Source organism: Ailuropoda melanoleuca, chromosome 15 (genome assembly GCF_002007445.2).
Source record: "Ailuropoda melanoleuca isolate Jingjing chromosome 15, ASM200744v2, whole genome shotgun sequence".
Lineage (NCBI taxonomy): Eukaryota > Metazoa > Chordata > Mammalia > Carnivora > Ursidae > Ailuropoda > Ailuropoda melanoleuca.
In genome coordinates this window covers 11200206-11215551 of record NC_048232.1, presented here as the reverse complement: position 1 = coordinate 11215551, position 15346 = coordinate 11200206, and the positions used below count along the sequence as shown (strand labels likewise).

The 15346-nt window shown below is 45.4% G+C and overlaps 1 protein-coding gene across 1 annotated transcript in view; it reads right to left on the bottom strand.

Moving 5' to 3' along the window:
* CAMK1D (calcium/calmodulin dependent protein kinase ID) overlaps positions 1-15346 on the bottom strand; it is a 431244-nt gene that overhangs the window by 333570 nt on the left and 82328 nt on the right. The gene's annotated exons all lie outside the window — the stretch shown is intronic.

Sequence of the window (15346 nt, the reverse complement as noted above, 5' to 3'; positions counted from 1 at the left end):
AGGGATTTTCCACCATCCTGAGTGGACCCAGAGTAACCACCTTGTAGGGGGAGTGACCCACCCCAACTGGCATTTCATATGCCTATTCCCATGTGCCCCTCCAGTGTGCACTTATGAAGCACCGACTGTCTACCTGAGGAGCAGCAGGGCCCAGTGGTTAAGCACATGGCTGGAATCCTGGCTCTGCCCGCTTCCTAGCTGTCTGACCTTGGTAAGTCACTTAAATAACGTCTGTGCACCGCTGTGTCCTCCCCCGTGACACAGGGATGACAAGAGAACCCACCTCCTAAGATGGTTGTGGGAATTCAAAGCGTTTGTCTTTGTCCAGTGGTCAGCGGTGAGTGCTACAGAAGGCACGGCTATGCAACCTGCCTACCAAATGTAGGGCTCAACACCAAATGTAGTGTTGTATTTCTTCCTTGAGTATTCTCAAGTAGGTTATATGCATTGAAATTGAGGTGAAGGAGGAAGGACTGACCAATTCAATGTGGACCGAGCACTCACTCCTGTCCCCGAGCTCCCAGAACCCCAACAATGAAGGGTGTTTGGGTCTTTTTATCTTTACCTGCCAGGCAATGGCATACAAAGGGAATGGGGAGAAGCGTATTCATCACAGGCACTATTTAGAATTGCCAGGACAGAGTGATAATAAAGCAGACTGACTTTTAGTTGGTGTTACTGTTGTTCTAAGTTCCGTATAGACAATGACCTCCCATAGCTCCTGCCCCCAACTGTTCCCCCTGCCTCAGGACACCTGCCCATGCATGCCAGGAGGTCACCTGAATGAGAAATGACCCCTTGCTTGAATCTTCTACTAGGAAGCCTTAGTCCATCCTGGGCAGTTAGCCGGCTTCCCTCCTTGCAGCTTCCTGGGATGTACTTCCCGTAAAGGGAAGAGACCCAAGCAGTCAGCCAGGCCCTGGTGGGAATTCCTGTCCTGCATTTAGATGAGCGTCTCAGAGCGGCGGTTCCCAAAGTGTGGTCCCTGACACCAGCAGCAGCAGCACCTGGGAACTCCTTAGAAATGCAACTTCTCCAGCTCCATCGCACAGCCCCCAAATCAGAAATGCTGGGGTGGGGCCCAGCAGCCTGTGCTTTAACAAACCTTCCAGGGGATTCTGATGTCCACTCAAGTTTGAGAACCACTGGCTTCAAGAAACTGACCTCGATTTTCCAGAGTCACAGTTTTCTCATTCAGTAAAGGGCATTAACACCACTCACCCTCATCGGGCTATAGCGTAAGAATTAAGTGAGATAATATACGTCAAGCACTTGGTACAGTGCCCCAAACACAGTCGGCACTCAATACACCGTACCTATCAATGGTCAGTGGAACAGATTCAGAAACAGCTAAAGTAAGCGTGGAATCCGCGACAGCCCTGAGGCTGAGGGAAGTGGGTTAAAGGACAGTCGGAGGAGAGAAGTTGAAGGAAACCAGCAGATATTACTCTGCATTACCCCAGGTCGCCCAGGGTCTTGGGGTCACTAACCTATGCTACTTGTGATCCTAACAAACTCTGTCTCTTCGAGCACCTTGGGGGTTGGGAGTCCCAGGGAACAAAAGTGTACCCCATTTTATTATTAAAATAAGGATAGCATGAGTTTTGAGGAGTTGCCTCCAGAGAGGACGAGATGTGTCCAAGTTCAAATACTGGTATTTAAAATGTGTCACGGAAGTGTTCAGAACGTGTTCTGAATTGCTGAAGGGTATTTTTGGTAAGGAACGGTGATAAGAAGCATCATGTGCTGACTGACAGAGCGTCTGGAATTCAAGAACTAAGGAGAGAGCCCGCTGGAAGGATCGCATCTTGGATATAAACCTCCATTACCATTACCACCATTACCAGAAACAATTCTGGAAGAGATGACGAGAGCCTCCTCACAGCTGGACGCAGTGGACACCCACCCTGACCCCTTCCCAGCCCCTTCTGCAGGCTCCTCTCTCCCGCCCATGTGGCTGCCACGCCTCGGCCCATCTCCCCACCATGTCTCCTGAAACCCCACTCTTCTCTCTGGAGTCTGTGCACAGAAGACAGAGGAATGGGACATAGCTCTTGGTTGGAGGCCGCCTCTAAATCTTGGCCTGTTGTTCACTCTGTCACCCAAAATGGACACAGGAGTAGACAAAGAAGAGGAAGGTCTTCCCCTCTGTGCCTTCTTTCTCTCAGGCAATCGCATTCCCCTGGGCGCTAGAATGGTGTCCATAGCTGTGTCAGCTTCCAGTCAATCCTGAGCACCAGATCTTCCTATCCACCCACCTACATACCTCTGCCTGATGGTCCACCGGCATCTCAAAGTCAAGACACCTGAAAGGGAACCCATTCGCCTTCTCCTAAGCCCATTCTTCCTCCTATGTGGTTCCTTCCGATTCTATAGTAACAGGACATGGAGCAGAGGAAATGAAGAGCCCAGTTTGCTAGGAATGAGGACTGGTAAGCCTATGAAAAGGGGCTGACAAGGTCAGACAACAGGTTGCTAGTAAGAGAACCGCTGTAGTGACTCACCCCAAATTCAAGTTCAAAGTACAGTGCAAAAATATAGGTGGAAATACAGCATTCAACATCAAATTACTCGCCTACTTCCATCTGTCACCTTCAAAACAAACCAAGAAAATATTAACCTTCACGACAGGCACCCAAAACAAAAAGTCCTGACCTGATGAAAGAATTTTGGTAAAGAAACATAACCATCTTTGAATAAGGAGCTGTGGTGTATGTGTATACAATGAAATATTCACCATAAAAAACAAGAAGTCCTATCATTTGCAGCAACATGAATGGAACCTGAAGGCATTACACGGAGTAAAGTAAGTCAGAGAAAAGACAGGTACTGTATGATCTCACCTCTGTGTGGAATCTTTAAAAAAACAAAACAAAAAACCTCATCAAAAAAGATTAGACTTGTAGCTACCAGAAGTGGAGGGTGGGGTGGGGGAACTGGAAGAAGGTGGTCAAGAGGTACGAACTTCCAGTTATAAAACAGGCAAGTCCTAGGGATGGAATGCACAGCATGCAGACTGTAGCGAACACGGGTGATGGTACATGGGGAAGTTGTTCAGAGAGCAAATCCTAAGAGTTCTCATCACAAGGAAAACTTTTTTTCCTTTTTTTTATTTTTATTTTTATCGTGTCTATATGAGAAGATTGATGTTAGCCGAACCTACTGTGGTTATCACTTCACAATATATGTTAATCAAACCATCATGCTGTATGCCTTAAACATATACAGAGATATATGACAATTATTTTCAATGAAACTGGAAAAAAATTAATTCACACTAATTATACAGGATCTTCACTACATTTTCCAGTTTCACTAAATGGTCGCATTGTAATGACCCTTACCCTGCACATCATCGGCAGGCCCATGGAGCTTCTCCCCCTATTTTGGAGGGGTCCAAAATAGATGCATGCTCTGCGATCTCCCAGCACCCCTCCTTTGCTAGTCATCCTAGTTCCGGGGACAATTTAGCCACCTGAGCTAGAAATCTGGGATTCACCCAACTCTTCTCTCTTCCTAATGCCCTACCATGAAGTGCAAACTCACGAATGCCCTAAATTCTACTTCTTAGACTGGGCCCCAGTCGGCACTGCCTCTCCCGCCACCCCAGCCCTGTCCCTCCCTCACTACCCTCCCATCCCCCTCCCCTCCACCCACACTTCCACAGAAGCTCAGGGAGCAGTGACCTCCTGCTCGGGGTTTGCCAATGAATGCTTTCTGTTTAATGTCCACTATGCTTCCTGTTCCCTCAAAGTGGGAAGGAGAACCCACTCTACAACCTACTCTTCCTGAAATCTACGTCTACTACTATATTAAGTATGATTCATTTGACAGGGTAGTAAAGGGAGGCAGAAGGAGGCAATTTCTACGCCCATGAGCACAACTACATTACAGCTCCCAAGGTCAGACCTAGGAGGGAGTAAAACCGCATGAATACCCGAAAGAATTGAAAGCAGGGACTTGAACAGCTACTGGCATATGTTCACAGCAGCATTGTGCACAACAGCCAAAACCTGGAGGCAGTCCAAGCACCCACCGATAGTTGGATGGATAAACAAAATGTCATCTCTCATTACAGTGGAGTATTATTCAGCCTTAAAAAGGAAGGAAACTCTGATACCTGCTACAAAATGGATGAACTTTGAGGATATTGTTGTAAGTGAAATAAGCCAGACGTGAAAGATCAATTACTATGCGATCCCACTGACATGAGTTACCTACACTGAGACAGAAACTAGAATGTGGGTTCTAAGCGCTGGAGAATGAGGGGATATGAGGAGTTATTGTTTAATTGGTAGAGAGTTTCAGTTCTGGAAGACAAAAAGAGTTCTAGGAATAGATGGTGGTGATAGTTGGTTGCACAGCACTGTGAACGTACTTAATGTCACTGAACTGTACATGTAAAAATGGTTAAAATGGTAAAGTATATGTTATGTATATTTTACTATTTATTTTTTTAAGATGATTATTTATTTATTTATTTGAGAGAGAGAGAGAAAGAAAGAGCACGTGTGTAAGCAGAGGGAGGGGCAGAAGTAGAGGGAGAGAGAGAATCTCAAGCAGACTCCGAGCTAAGTAAGGAGCCCAGTGTGGGGACCGATCTCATGACCCTGAGATCATGACCTGAGCCAAAACCAAGAGTTGGACGTTTAACCAACTGAGCCACTCAGGCGCCCCCATACTACGATTTAAATAATGGTTTAAAAAAAAAAAGACGCCTGGAAGAGGTACCTGTTAGGGACCCCATCACAGAGGAGCCAGAGGCTTCCCCAAGGGTACTGTTAGCAAAACAGCCAGCCTCCCATTGGACCTAGAAGTGGAAGAAAGGTCCAAAGTGACTCAAGGAAAGTGTCTAATAAAAAAACAATTCTTCTTATTGTATAGCAAAATACTCCAAATCACATAAACATATTGATTATTTAATTCACACATTCAATTCTATTAGCATAGAGGACATGTTTCATTATAAACTAGCATTGGTTTAAAAATAGGCCCCAGAGCTGCCTTTTCAGGATATAGAATTCTGAGAAAGCCATTCTACAAGACGCTCCACCAGATTCCCACACAACAACGGCAGGGCCTTCTACGCAGTCTTCCTAGATCAAATCTCCATCTGTCTCTAAAGAATGATCTGTACAAATTGCAGATCCTTTCCTCCACGAGTTAACCCCTTCCCGTCACTGCCCGAGGCCCGCAGGATGAAGTCCAGCTCTGGAGTGTGAGATGTGACCGCTAGGCGTCAAGGAGAGCAAGCCCTGGGCTGTGCATTTACACAGCGAACACTCTGGCCCAAAGGCAGGCTCCACCCTGCTGTCCAGAGGACCTTCTGTCCATCCCAGCCTCTCCGGTCTTAGTTTTCTCATCTGTAAAATGAAGACAGCAATAGATCCTACCTCTTAGAGGTGGTATGAGGGGTAAATGAACCCATGTTTGTAAAATGCTCAGTGTCTTGCGCCTAGTAAGGACCATGGAAGTGTTAACTGTTGTGACCCTTCTGCTCTACAAGGGCCTTCATGATATGGCCACAGCCTACTTTCTCCCAGTGCAACTTCTGACCTTGCTTTCCGCATGGCTCATTTCCATGAACACGCCAACACTGTGAATGCCTCCAGCCTCCACATGTGCGGTTCCTTCTGCCTGCTCGTTCTCTTCCCTCTGCCCCACACTGGCCTCGAAAACGCTTTAAGTGGCGTCACTTCACCACTGATGGCTTTCCTGACTCCCACAGGGGCTTACACCTACTTTCCTGGGCTTCTGTTGACCCTTGTGACTCCTACCTTGGACACTTACCTGCTTACCTGGCTCCCCAGGTAATGAGCAGCAGGCTCCTGGGAGGAGGAACTGTGCTGTGTACCACTGTACACTGAGCCTCAAGCAACGGGCCTGGCACAATCATGAATGAATGAAGGAGTGAATGCATGCTGTGTAGTAAAAGTGTGAGACTGAGCCCAGGAATGAAGGGGGGAAGGAAGGAAACAGGTGGGACAGCAGGAACAGAGTTTCATGAGGCCTCTATGGAGGAAGAGAGGTGCACTCAGGAAAGAGGAGGAGAAGCAAGGTTTTTAATCACAGGAACTAAAGACTCAAAGAACACAGGGATGCTGTATACAGGCCACCAAGGCTCATGGGTCTCACCAGGGCCCAAACCATCAATGCACGTGACAAATTTAGATCAAGAAAGACCAATGATGAGGAAACTCATGGACAGCATGCTGTCTGTATCTTTACACGCCCTCACAACTCAGTAAAGGGAATTACAGGCCCAAAGTGGCTGTGTCCTAACAAAGGGGAGGGTAAGAAAGGCAGAGACTTCTCACATTAAATGGGGACTTGCAGTCAAGCTCCAAATCATGCCTTTTCAACGTTTCTGTCCTTGTTCTACACTAGCAATCAAGGAAGAAATTGGAGACCAGTCTGGCAGGTGGAGAGGTGGGTGGAGAGCCCAGGCTGTGGGGAGGAGTGCTCCAGCCCTGCTTTCCTGATTCTCAGGAACTTACAAGCAAAAGGGCCTTGGCCAGCAGCCTGGCAGTCAGGTGAGCTCCTGACTTGTGGATCCTCGGGCTTTGGGTTGCTACGCTCTAGTCAAAGAGCCAGGACACGATGTACATGGTCGGTCACCTGATAGGCAAAGCCAGCCCCAGGCCAGCCACTAAAATACAGGTTCACCATCTTCAATCAGGTGCTGTTTCCAGTGAGAAGTCAACAAGGAGGACACATGATCCAGGGCCCAAAAGGAAACGTGACAGAGAATCATAAAGGCAGCCACCCACCCCCCGGGGTACAGAACACACTGATGCACATCGGGGCTAAGTCCCACTTCCCAGGAGGAGCCAGCCTGCTCCCCACAGCCTGCAGTGGGCCTGCCCACGGGCAGAGACTCCATGATCAGTGAATGGCCACTCAGCCCCCAGCTTCGGATCGATACTGGCCAATGAGAAAGAACTAAAAATAAACATAGGAAAACACACATGGGGAAAAAGAGGAGAGGGAGCAGAGAGAGAAGAGAGGATGCTTACAGCGCTCTGACTTCGGGAAGGCAAGTGGGACTCCCTCCCCTCCACACACACCTTGGGGCCCCGGTCAGTACAGAGGTGGGGGCACACGAGGCCATGGTGCACACTTCAAGCTAGGACTGGGTTTCCTAGGATTCAAATGGCATATTCAGTATTGGGGGGAAAGATTTACAATATGAGAAAATGCCCAGAATATATCATTTAATGACAAATACAAGAAACAATACACAGTAGGAAAGTAATTGTGTTAACTATGCATAGAAAAAGATTGGAAAATACATTTTTATAACTTAACAGTGGTTATGTCTGAGGATGAGAGCCAATTTTCATATTCTTCTTCAAGTCTTTATCATATAAGGGGTGGAAGCACACTTTTTTTCATTTATAAAGCAAGGCCACGTGTACTATATAGAGAGTCACAGTTTTCAAAAGCATTCGAGAAAGTCATCATAAAATCTGGGAGGCAAATGTAGCCCTTAAGGCTAGCTGCATTTATATAACAATGGACATTCCATAACAATCCAAAAAAACTAATTATCTGTTCGCTTACTAATATGTAAACATTTGGAATCATTGAGACATATCCTTGGATCCAAAGAAAAATCCAGAGCAATGAAGCAGAAATTCAACATCCTTTCTTTCTGGTATTCATCTATTGACTAAAATATCAGAATATGCTCTGAAGAAAATGTTCAATACTTAAAAAAAAAGAAAAGAAAAGAAAAAGAATAACCTGGTAAACGAAAAAAGTGAGAACAGAGGGATAAAAAAGATCTGCCAGGAATAACAAGGTTCTGTGAGAACTGATTATATAAAAAGACTTAAAAGAAAAATTAAACACGTGCATCTTCCAAATCCCTTGAAAGGGTCAGTTCAACTAAATTTTTCTCCAAGTAAAATAAAACGTTATTTTCTCCAGAAGCTGCAAATTTAAAAACCGGATTCTTAAAACCTTATTAAATAATATTATACTATAAGCACGTTTGCCAAAGCATTTTATTATATTAGCTTTTCCTGGAAAAATTTCTCAGGGTTCCCACTTAGTAAGCAGTTGTTAGGTAGTTATTTAAGAACTAGTAATTCCTGTGAAAGGTGTGTCTTTTATTTTCCAGATCTGTGGCAGAAGGTGGCCAACCAAATAAGGGAATATTATGCAAATGTTGCCTTTCTTGGCTCTGCCCCAGCGAAAGCAGTGATGGTAATGCCAGCAGCCTGCCCACCGCTAAGGGAAGGCCTGGCTCAGAGGGAAGAGTTAACTGTGAGTTAATTACTTATACAGGCTGAAACCCAGAGGCTTTTATGTAGGAAAAGGGGAGGGTGCAGGGGGTGGTGGAGGGGGGCTAACCTAGAAGGCTGGATTCATTTTGGGAGTGTAAAAACTACTGGGTGGTTTTTCTCTCCCTAAATAGAAACAATGCCATGTTCCCACTTCAGAGAAGCTCCTTCGGCTCAGTGGGACCCTGGGCTTCAAGGGTCCCGGAAACATAATGGGCTCCTGCCCTCTGCACCACTAGCCCTCTCCTCGCCCGCCTCCTTAGTATCAGGGGACCTGAAGGTCCTCATTCCCTGCAAATGTCTCCCTAGGGAGAAGTTGACTTCATTTCCATCAGCATTAATGACCCACCTTTCCAGCACGATGCTTTGCGGGCTGCACCGGGCAGATGAGATTTGGTTAAGAGACTGCTAAATCATGAGTAAAGAGAGGCACCACCAGCCCTCCAATACCTCATTATTCGCTCGCCTGAATCCAATAAGAAAAACAACTACACAAAAGGAAAGAATGACAGACTGAGGCTAATTCTCAAGGCTTCTGGAAATTCTGGTTCAGAAGGGGGGGGGCGGGTGTGGTCTGGGATTTGGGTGTAGACCAGACTTCGGGCCCCTGTAAGCCTAAACCTCGGCACGTGTTCCCGCCGCGTGGCTGGAGCAGGGAGGTCACGGGTGGGAAGAGCACCCACCAGTGGCCACCTCAGCCCTGGAAAATGCAGAACAACACTCCCTCCTTGCCTCTGGGCTGCCAAACAGACTCCAGGCTCATACTGTCCTCAGCCCCAAGCCTGCTGCTCTGGGAAACCTCTCCTCCCGCACGGGGGACCCCGTAGTCATCCCGCAATCAGCTCTCCTCTGCAGCTGGAAATCAGCCTCGCCACAACACATGTTCACAAAGTTCTGGGTCCACCTTTGCCACAGGAGCCTACAATCTGGCTTTTTTTTCTCCCCAATCATACTTCACCATTTTAAAAGCATTCTAAAAAAATATTTGAACAGGAGCGCCTGGCTGGCTCAGTCGGTTGAGCATCCAACTCTTGGTTTTTGCTCAGGTCAAGACCTCGGGGTTGGGGGATGAAACCCCGAGATTTGCTCCCCACTTAGCATGGAGTCTGCTTGAGAATCTCTCTCTCTCTTCTCCCTCTGCCCCTCCCCCTGCTCATGTACTCTCTCTCTCAAAATAAATAAATCTTTAAAATAATATTTGAACAAGATCAGCAGATCATATGAATGACATGACAATGTCAACATCCTGGTTGTGATACTGTGTTATTCTTTGGTCAGAAAAATTTCCCCCATTGGGGGAAACTGTATAAAGGGTCCACAGGATCTCTCCATATTATTCCTTATAACTTCATGTAAATCTACAATTACCTCAATCAAATTTCAATTTTCAAAAACGCCAAAGAACATATTTTATAAGCTTCACGTGAATAAAAACCAATCAAGAGGTCATCCCACTCACAGATGCGCCTACAAAGTGAGCCTGGCTTCTAGTAGATGCTTCTGGAATATGCATATTCAACAAGTATGTATGTCATCCCTCAGTGTGCCGGTCACTGTACCAGGCACTACAGGGTCTGTCTCAACTGATGTTCTCAGAAAGTGAACAGGGATCAGAGAAAAGTCATTGAGGGCGGCCCTGGTGTAACTGACAATTTCATTATTTTTAACAGAAGTAAAGATATTTAGGCACACGTTAAGCAATTGCACTATTTGGGTTCAGACATTGCTCAAGTCACAATTCATCAATGCCCAGAGTCCCACCTGTCAAGAAAACATGAGGGTGGGTTCCCAACCACCAACTCACTACTTTCTACACACTTCAACATGGCAGCCTCTTTCCATTCCTTCTGCTCCGCATGGATTTACGAGCAAGTTTCTCAAGTGTCTGAAGGGGAAACACAGTACTTGGTTTGCTTAAAAATAAGTTACCAAAACCTGGTGTGCCTTTTAGCAGGAAAGTTCCAGAGATCTTAAACAAGAAAATATGCTCCTGGCCATGACAATCCTCGTCCAAAGCCTTGCTTTGTTTGGCAGCTGTTGTTTGTCTAGACCAGATACAGGTCTCCATTCGTGTCAACAGCCCTTCAGAGCTATCACAGCGACCATCCTGTAACTCAGAGTGGCCAAAGGCACAATCCCAGGCACAGATTCTTCTCAAAGGGCCGAGGTTGCAGGGACTGACAATCTTCCTTCGTATATTTAGAGCAGGTTGTACATACCAAAGTATTTCTAATCCATTACCTCATTTGCTCCTTACAATACTTGTCAATAATTTTGTATGAAGAAACGAAAGCTAACTCAAATATCTGTCAATTCTTGGTTACTCAGGAACTGATGATTCACGATTATGTTAGCCTTTTTTGGGCCTCCTCCTATCTTACAGAATATTTTACCATCTTTCTACCAGTGGACAGGCAGTAGTTTGGAAGAGAAACAATGAGTCTTGAGTCAGAGAGGTGAGGTCAGAGCCCAGTTCCATGACTCAGTGGGTGGCCCTGCATTAGCCTCCCTGCACCTCTGTCTCTTCATCTAGAACAAGGGGGTAATACCCACATGGCCGGGCTGAAGCAATGATTAAATAAGATACCTAGATAGAGAATGTGGTGATTGCTCACAAGGTTACCTCTTCGGTCAAAAGTCGGTTTTAAAATAAAATTGGATCCACAGAAACAAGAACTAACAACTAAAGTGAAATTTTTTTATTATCAAAGAATTTACATTACCTACAAGAATCCCTGAATTCATGGGCAGTTGAGGATCATCTGTAATTAGCAGCTGCTACAGAAATGCCCAGATGAGCAGGATTTCTTTTTTACTTTCATTGCTCTGAGTTAGTAAAGAAATGTTGTCCCATTATCTTACTCTTCAATAAGAAAGCCACCATTAAAGCTCTGCATGTAACTAAAATCCACAGAACATGAAGTACAGTGTGTTCTCATCAGAAGTCCACATTTTAGCTGTACACACAGATGCAGAATTTAAGAATGATGATTCCCTGCTCAATGTCCAGAGTGACTGGGGAATGGGTGTGCTGTTTAATCTAAACCGCTTAAGAGAATGACCTTATAAACCATATATAAGTGGCCAAATTTCAAAGAATATCAAACACGACAAAACATGTTTGGGGTGAACACATTGACCACTCCCTTCCACCTTGCCCAACATTAGCCACTAATACTGAACTTCTCAAATTATAGTATGTGTGTCAGGAAGTAGGTGGAGCCACAAGGTGACAATGGCACATCTTCCTAGAACATCGGTGTTTCTCAGCAGGAGTCGGTGAAACACCCAGAGACACCCGAGTTCATGTGTTTACCACTCTCTGCACTTGAGAGTACTCAGGGGAAGGCTGAAAAGCACTACTGAGGGGCGCCTGGCTGGCTCAGGCAGCAGAGCAGGCAATTCTTGCTCTCAGGGTTGTGAGTTCAAGCCCTACATTGGACATGGAGCCAACTGGAAGGAGGGAAGAAAGGAAGGAAGGAAGGAAGGAAGGAAGGAAGGAAGGAAGGAAGGAAGGAAGGAAGGCAGGCACAGCACTGAGGGTGAGGGAAAATATCAACTTACTGAACACCCATCTACCAAGGTGGGTGCTAGGTGTTTGCACATCAATCAATTCCTCACTGAGTCATTCAACAATCATAGGAAGAAGACAGGGAACAGCCAGTGACTTTAATTACTGTTTTGAGATATATTTTAACTAGGCTTTTGGAGCCCAGCTCTGCATTAATATCACATCCTTCAAGTCATGGGCCCTAGGCTGGGGGGAAAAAAAAGCACCAGGAATTTGGTAGTGAAAACACCAGCAGCAACTTCAGACATGAGAAAATCGGTTGATATAGATACAAAATGTGCTGGCGGGTTATGAATTTTGTTTACTTAAAAGGGGCAACTTCTGAATATAACTGTATGACCAAATTTACTAATAAATACTAATAAACACCAACACGTGATACATTTATACACATATAATATTTTGTTAAAAACCTCTTAGAGGGGCACCTGGGTGGCTCAGTCATTAAGCATCTGACTTGGGCTCAGGTTGTGACCTGGGGGCCTTGAAAGGAGCCCTCCACCTCCCAGCAGGGAATCTGCTTCTCCCTTTCCCTAATAAATAAATAAAATCTTAAAAAAACACAAACAAACCATAAAACCTCTTAGAGCTTATTTTGTTTCCCTAACCCAATCAGGCAGGAAATAAGTTTGCTCCTGACACAAATTTCAGCTGCTGTTTGCAAACAGAATTTTGCCAAGAGATGCACCCTCTTTGGTGTGATGTGCACCACTTCTCCCCAGCCCACTCAGAATGTCCCTTGTCCATGCTGCTAAGTGCTGCCCTCTGACTTTTCACCAACATGAAAGGACCCCATTACTGCCACTGGTTAGAAATAAAAGCTCCTTGACTCAAATTGGCCTGTTGAGCCTGTTGGGCCTGTCCTCTAATTCACTGCCTGTTGAAAAAAACACACACGACACAGAAATCACCTGTCGTGAACTCTGATGCGATATACAAATATCAGCTATTTTTGTTGTCCTCGTGACTATTGTATTTTACACCCATTCTGTCGGACTGCCTTGAGACTCCCACAAATATGGTCAATGCCCGGCAGCAGTTTAAAAAACTCTTAGGAGGCCAAACTGTCAATGCGGTAAAATATGAAAAATTTGTCATGAAATTAACAGAATTTGGGCTTTGGCGGAACACGAAAACTGTCCGAAACATTCACCCATCTTTCGCTGACTCAGCAAGGAGCCAGGGATCATGCTGTGTGCAGAAGATATAAGAAGTGTTGGCTGAGAATATTCAGGCAAAGTGGACACCAGAGAACAGTTTACTGTGTGGTTAGAAAACGGAGTTGCTTCCAAGAAAAGCAATTCTTTGGTTTCTGTGAGGGGCAACAAACTTCTTCCTCCAAAGCTGCTGTGGCAAAGCAATGCAGTCTCCACCCGGTGTGGCTAGTCTTCTAGTAGAAGCATGGAGGGACCACAGTCATGGGGAAGAACACCCCCAAAATTAAGAGAGATTTAACAGGCTGCTCCACTGTTTTGGACACACTTACTCTACAAACATCCCCCCACACAGCAAAAGGCATCAGAGAATTCGCTCCATCGTCCTTTCTCACCTTTGCATCCCTGTGGTTCTTATTTCCTCTCTGGAAATGAACTTCAGAAAGAAAACACAACCTAGCGTGAGCACCGGACATAGACCCTCACGGTGCCCAGATTCCCTGCACCACGCTTGCGCGTAGCCGCATAATGAACTTCACTCCCTGCAAAGTGGCCTGGCTGTGCTAACAATGGATGCTGCGAACAGTCACACCATCAGGGAGCAGGTCTGGTGACTCCCACAGCCAGGCCCAGGGAGGTCATACACCCCTGTAAGGCCAGGACAGGCGGCAGAGTAAAAGAGCTCACCTACCAAGAAGCAGAGACCACATCCTTCTGAGTTTGCCCAGAGATTCCAAGAGAGAACGGCTCTGACAAAGTCTCCAAGTGGCCAGTCCTCCCAGATGGCCCAAGTCTCTTAAGCAATGGGCAACAGGAAAACACACTGGCAAGCCCCCATGGCCATCACCTCTCCACGCATCCCCTAGGATGACAGAGGGCCCCTGGGACCTCTGAGCTTTTCCTTACTATTCTACAGAGAGTACTTTATTGGTATCATAAAATAAGGATCTGCATTATTCGGCTTTTTTTTTTTTTGACTTAAATCTGACTTCTGGTGCTTTCTTAACTAAATCACAAACTTACGATTGTTTGTGAATATGCTGGCTCCAGCTAGATCCATATTTTGGTCTTTGGTTGCCAAAGGGGTCTTTGCTCCCAATTCTGGCTGCCAGTCTCTGTGTTTTTATTCCGTCAAATTGGAGCAAGACTTAAGCAGTGGGAGAAGTGGAGATGTGAGAAGCACGTTGACCGTCACAATTTCCTGCAGGCCTTTGATCTCTGTTTCTCCAGTTTCACCAAAACTTAATGCAACTGAAAGGAACAGAGAGAAAAAAAAAAATCTCTCCCTTTAAAAAATCATGTCATCATTGAAATTTTAAAAAATAACCATATTAATATTTCATCTGACTCAGAAACAATGAAAGAGAAATCTGCCAGTAAAAGACCAGAATGAGGAAAAAAAAAATAAACAGAGGAGAAATGTTGCAAATGTCTACATCATCTACCATGGGAACATCTCTATAGCATTTTCAGAAAATAATTGTCTTGAAGATAACATGGAACGTGAGCACTATGGGGGGGGAAGGTTGTGCGTGTTTCAATTTTCTATAGCTAATATGTCACAGTAAAGGGACGATTTACATTTAACCACTTTCTGAGTGGAAAAAAATAACAGACTTGTCAGAGTAATATCTTGTCTGTTTAATAACCTATGGTTATAGTCACAAATCATAGAGATAACATGATCCCCGATACAGCCCCACTGTTGTGAAGACAACTATAACGGTCAAATCTACTTTTGATTTATTCATCTAAATCTGGTCTCCTGCCAACGTCGTAGTAGATTAGGGTACAGTGACTGCTAAAATGTATTTATTTCTTTCTTTGAAACTTAACTGAAGGGATAATGAGATTATGGTAAAATGACATCCTGAGCACTGTAGCCAAAGAATGAAAGTGAGAATATACCCCATTTTATCACCTTATGTGCAACAATACTACACACAAACATGGCTCGAACATGCAGGAATAGAGATCAGCAGTTAACCTCCCTCCTGACCTCAGCAGGGACTGCTCTCACCTCCTTCGCCAGGGCCCAGCAGCATGAGGCTTCTCCCCCTCGTTCATTATCTCCTTGCTGTTTGTCCCTTCAAGCCGCTCCATGAAAGCTTGGACCTTAAGGCTCCCACTGACAGCACCTGAAATAGTGCCTGGCACATTAGACTGGCAGACCGGTTCAGCAAGCACCTGTGATTGAAGGACTGAACTTGAGAGCTTCTGAGAAAGGAAATGGAGTGGATGACCTCACCCTTTCATGATGCATTCAACCGGCTTCACTCTGCCACCTGCTCATGGTCTAGTTCAATGTCAAGGGGCATGCCCAGACAGATTTA